A 5,934-nucleotide genomic window follows, 5' to 3' on the forward strand; every position below is an offset into this window, starting at 1 on the left:
GGGCGCGGCCAGAAGGCGGAGCCCCGCCCGGAGCGCACGACCTTGGCGGGCGGGGGGAATCGGATCACTGGGCCGTTTTCCGCGTCAGACTTACCCGAAATGCCTCCGTGTTTCCTCTTGGTAATACGATCACTCTGATTAGAAGGCACTGGAGACGCAAGTGTGCGACCTAGGACAAGGCAGCCCAAAAGGGAAGCTTTGGTATTTACACGTTTCCCCCTCGTCTTTTATTGTATGGCCCAGTCGCCCTCCGTGGGGGCGGGAGAGGGGGCGTGAGCCCCCTCGACCAATCAGAATGACACACCGAAGACTGTGAGCCAATCGGGAGGGCGGTCCTCCTGTAGCCGTCTCCGGGAGGGGCGGAGAGAGCCAATGAGAGAGCCGGAAGGGGACAAGTGTAAGGAGCCGCGGAAGGACGGCGGTTCGGTGAGTCAGGTGTCGTGAGCGTCCCGGCCTGACGGTTCGGTCTCCCGTTGGCCGGGTGGCCATCAGACTCTTGGACCCCGCGGGGCCACACCGCGGCCAGCCGCGTGCCTCCACCCGGGGGAAGCAGCCCCTGGGATGAGCCTACAGACCCTGCCTCCAGCCTCTGCCTGGTGGGCACCCACCCACCCTGCACCTCGGGGCCTGGCGCTTACGTAAATCCGCCTGCTTCCTGGCCAACTAGGATCAGTGAGAGAGAAAACCCAGCCGGTCCATGCTTAACTTTTCCTTTAAAGCCCCTGACCTCGTGATGAAGAACAGTTGGAAGAAAGGCAGGTCAGGGCTGATCAGAGTAAAACAGCCGGCCAACAAGCCCATAAAGCCCCTAGATTTAAATGCCAAATTGGCAACCCTATCGGGTTCCCCTCCCCGCCCTTTGGGAGCTTTGTACCCTATCATCCAATAAACTTTACGATCGTTCAATAAACCTTGCTTTGCTGCCCACCACTCTGTGTGGTCTATCTCTTCCTTCTTCCAAGCAGCCTGACCAAGAACCAGGGGCACTGGAGGAAAAGAAATCCTGTAACACTCAGAACTGGTTGTCCCTGCGCTCCATCCCACCACTCCCCACCCCCAACCCCTGAGTCAAAATTCTGGTTTTCTCTTGGAGTTGTTTGCTTGAACACTTTATTTAAAATTCGGATTCTGGGAGTGCCTGGCCACGTGGCTCAGTGGGTTAAGTGACCTACTTGTGATTTCAGCTCAGGTCCTGATCTTACGGTGGTGAGATCGGTGGTGAGATCGAGCCCCTGATCTTACGGTGGTGAGATCGAGCCCCTGATCTTACGGTGGTGAGATCGGTGGTGAGATCGAGCCCCACATCAGGCTCTGTGCTCAGCCGGGAGTCCATCTGAGGCTCTTTCCCTCTGCCCTTCCCCCCTCCACACACCCCACCCTACCCCACCCCACCCCACCCACCCTCTAGTGCCAGCTCTAGGTCTCTCAAATAAATACTTTAAAAAAAAAAAAAGAAAAACGGATTCTGAAGCCTTCCTGATGGCTGGCTCTTCAGGATTCATTCCATTCCTAAATTAATTGAAGCTTTTAGAGCCCTCTTCCGAATTACCTCTTAATATTTTCTGCAAAGGCAACAGAGAACCTGCTGAGGAGTGAGAGTGCTGATGGTGACTGTGGTTCCTCCTTAGGACATTGGCAAAATACCCTATTTCCCTGGGACTCAGTTTCTATAGTGGGGGGGGGGGCGGGTATCGCCCGCATTATTTCATGTTACTCCTCTTTCTCCAAGTCACACCCTTTAAGACACTTTGGGGATTTTAAAGAGTGGGGAGAAAAGGAAGCTCCGTTAAGCGCAAGTCTTTTTTTTTTTTTTAAGATTTTATTCATTTATTCGTGAGAGACACAGAAAGAGGGAGGCAGAGGAAGAGGGAGAAGCAGGCTCCGCACAGAGAAGGAAGCCCGACGGGGGGGGGGGGGGGCCCCCCCCCAAACCCCGGGGGCGCAACCCCCAAGCCAAAGGCAGATGCTTAACGGACCCGGCAACCAGGCGCCCCTAAGCACAAGTCTTAAACATGGTAAAGAAATAGACTGGAATTGGTGTCTGTCCCTCTGAATCCTTGGAGAAAACCCTAGTGGGGAGCAGGGCAGCTCACAGGAGGCAGGGTCTCCCTAAATTTGGCCATTAATAGGAAGAAACTAGAACACTGGACAGTGTCAAATCCAGAGTCCCAGAAGGTGGCCCCTCATGGGCACCATAAAAGGAGGTTAAACAAAGGGGGGTGGGTTATGATCAGCAGGACCTCAACTGCAAACCAGGCAATGCCAGTTACTCAGCCTGCGATGGCTCTGGCTCGCTCTTCCCCTTCCGTAAAGTGTATATGGTAATAAAGTCTGCTCTATCGCCCTCCAAAGATTTCACCATGAGGTGCCCATATAACAAGGGATGTGAATTTTCCCTATTTTATCACCAGCTGGCTAATGGCTTTGTTTTGGTGTTTATGCAGCCCTCAGGCCTCTTGCCCTTTGCCCATCACTATTTTATCCTCAATTTAAAAAAAAAGAAAAAGCACCATCAATTCTAAGACATTTCACTTTATTTAAAAGAAGCCAATATACAGGATATAAAGGGCATGATATTTACAACAGTACAGTAAACAGGTTGGTTTCTGGTAGGATCAGTAGTCTTTCAATGAGTATAAACCCCCCCTTTCCCCTTGACACTAGACCCAACTGGCAGACAAACAGCAACAGTGGGGTGGGATGGGACTGCGGGATATAAAGTTTCCCTGGATGGAGCTAAAAATCAGGTAGATGCTAAAACGTCCACGAAGGGGTCTTGCTGGGGGTGGGGATGATGCCTTGCCTCATTTCTCTTGAGGGCCCGGCAGCGGGAATGGTGAGGGATTTGCCCAAGACTAACACACAGCCCAGGTCCAGTCCCGAACCTGGAAATCCTCCAGTCAAGGAAAATTCCCTTTCCGAGAGAATCAGCCTTTACCCATACCCACTCAGCTGCCTCCAGACTCCCCATGTCAAGAGGATGCTCGGGGTCTCAAGATGGTGGAACCCAGGTCTGAGGAAGTCCCAGCACCCCGGTTCCTGCCCCAGGCCCTGGAGGAACACATCAAGGACGGCAGCCCAGGCATCGGCTTGGAGTGGGCACAGCTGGGGCTGGGTGGTGGGCCTCTCCCAGCCTTTCCATTCCTGCTCCAGTTCCCTGATCACTGGGACCCACTAGGGTCCAGGCCCCAAGGAAACCAAGCGTCCCCTGAACCAACAGTCCCATAGTCACCCACGGTCCGCTGCTTCTCAACCTCTCCCAAATACAGCTGACCTGGCAATGGACCTTGGCACACCAGACCCATGTCACCGAACAGAGGCCACCCTCTGAGGCAGAGCTTGTCCCCTACCCAATGCCCCCTCTCCCCTCCTCCCACCCACCTCCATTCTGAATTCCCCGCTGCCCACCCACTCCCACAGGTGCCCCCCCACCTCGAGACTTTCAAGGACCGAGGAGCTGGAGGGTGTGTCAAGGAACAGGGAAATGGGGTGAGGTGGGACGTACATAGGCTCTGCTAAAGCTGCTCACAGGTGCAGGGGTGGAGGGTGGGGAGGCCGGGGAGATGGGAGGGGCACTGATCAAATTCAGACCAGCAGTGACCTGCGTCTTGTTCACAGGAGAACACCGGGCTATCAGAACTGCCTACCCTAGATTTAAAAACCCTTGCCTTTCATAAAAATAGATGAGAATCTCTTACTTTATAAATAGATTACATTTAGCTTAAGTTACACCTTTTATTACCCCCTCCCCCACACCCTCTCCCCCCTTCCAAGCCCAAGTGATTTGCTTCTCTGAAGGTCAGAGCTAAGTCCACGATGGACTGGCCCTTCAGAGACCTCAAGATATATTGCTACAAGAAAACAAAATGTGTTTACTTGCCAATGTTTTGTGTTTTTTTTCCCGTTTGGAGTCTCAAAGGAGTGTGTGTGTGTGTATGTGCGTGCGTGCGCGTGTGTCTTCCACAACCAGGGAGCCAAAAAGAAGCTACTCTCCCTGCCCCTCCCCAATCCTCTCTTTTTATAAAACCCCCAAAAATAGGAGAGTGAGAGAGGGCAGCACAGGAGAGCCCATCTGAGAACAACCTTAAGATACCAATGTCAATATGACACTGGGCTTAGAAATAGAAATTTGTGTATTTACAGCTTTACAAAGGATGGAGCAGTTCGTCCCAACCAGACCAGGGGCTGCTCCAGCGAGCGTTGGGGTCTTTCTTGGCAAGCTGTGGGCTCATGGCAGGGGCACAAGCAAGGGCCCACTGGCAACAACTCAAAAAAGAACTTGGTGGGGAGAGAGGCAGCTGGGCTGGTCAGCCACACCCTTGCCGCCCCCAACACCCCGCATCCACCTGCCCCAGATCCTAGCTCCCTAGGGCAGAGCAGCTCTGGAAAACCAGCAGGAAAAAGCTGCACGGCCAGCGTCCATGTCTGGCTGTCGCCATTTCCACACTCCCTGGCACCCTAGTCCCAGAGGCAAACGTCCTATATACATGAACATAAATAACACTACTGGACACCGACAGCCACGGTCCCCTTAGGTAACTCCGAATACTTACACTCCTGCCTTATGTCTTAACACAACAGATAGCTCTGTCACCCTCCCCACCACCTTGAGGAGCAACCCAAGCCTGGCCTCTGCTCTGCTTCCCAAACCAGGTCATTCCATGACCCCCCTCAGCCCCAGACAGAGGAGGTCCGGGGATGCGGCGGGGGGGGGAGGGGGGGGGTCCTCCCAGAAACGGAAAATCTTTCCAGCAGCTGAGGTCCACGCCCGACTTTGGTTAAAATAAAACTAAAACTAAAACAACACTAATTACAATAATAATCAGGTATGTTTGAACCCTGTAACCTTTAGAACAAGGGTCAGTGAGGAGGAGGGCCAGGGGCTGTCTCTCCTCCAAAACTACTGTCCCTCCGCGTACCTACCCAGGGGCTGTCTGGCTGGGAACGGAAGCCTCTGGGCCAGACTGCCACAGGGGACCAGCAGGTTCCCTCGACAACCACAAAAGAAAAAGAAAAAGAAAAAAAAAGACAGAAAAACTCACAATAAAGGCCACCAAGTTCTGATAAATAAAAATTACATACGGTCACTAACACACATGCTCTCTCTCTCACATATATATATATAATATGAATATTATGTACAATGGTTTTAAGACCGTAAAACAGGTGGGGAAACGGAAGAGAGAGAAGGCCCTTACAGTCGCTGGTACCCTGAGGAAGAAAGACAGGGGGCTGCCACCGGATTTACAGCCAGAGGCCCTCCACCGCCTCCACAGGAGAGAGGTAGGTGGGGAGTTCTGGGCCTCGGATGCATTTTGCTTCTTGGACCTCCAGGGGGAGCTCCTGGGCCAATAAAAAAAATTTTGTTTTAATTAAAAAAAAAAAACAGAAACACAAAAATTGGCAATCACGTCCCCAGGAGTGGGTACAAAAAGTTTTTTGTTTTGTTTTGTTTTGTTTTGTTTTAAGCAAAACCTGCTCGGCTGGCTCCACACTGAGATTTGGCGGGTGGCCTCCACACGGGGCCTTCTGACCCAAGCATTGGGGAGATACTGGCTCAGGTTAACTCCCCACTGGTCGGTCAATCAAGTGAAGTATGGAAACAGGCTTGCATATGTCCATGAGCAGAACAAAGGATGGTTCTCACACTCCAGCTCCACTCCTGCCTCCTCCGATCTGCCAGCAGCCCTTGTTGCCTCTCTCCCCCTCCCTTTCCAGTGCCTGCCAGTGGCCGAACAGCCCGCGACTAGGGGCGGTAGAGAACCAAACAAGATGGCGGCAGGCGGTGCCAACCCAGCCCCACTGCGGAGGGCTGGATACCAGGCCTCGCCCCCTCCAGGCTTTCTCACAGAGAAATTACAGATCTGTAGCCCCTTATCATTGGCTGGGAAGGGAGAGAAAAACATCAAGTCATCAGGGCAATAAAAGACCCCT

Source organism: Lontra canadensis, unplaced genomic scaffold, assembly GCF_010015895.1.
Source record: "Lontra canadensis isolate GAN:19392208 unplaced genomic scaffold, GSC_riverotter_1.0 scaffold25, whole genome shotgun sequence".
Lineage (NCBI taxonomy): Eukaryota > Metazoa > Chordata > Mammalia > Carnivora > Mustelidae > Lontra > Lontra canadensis.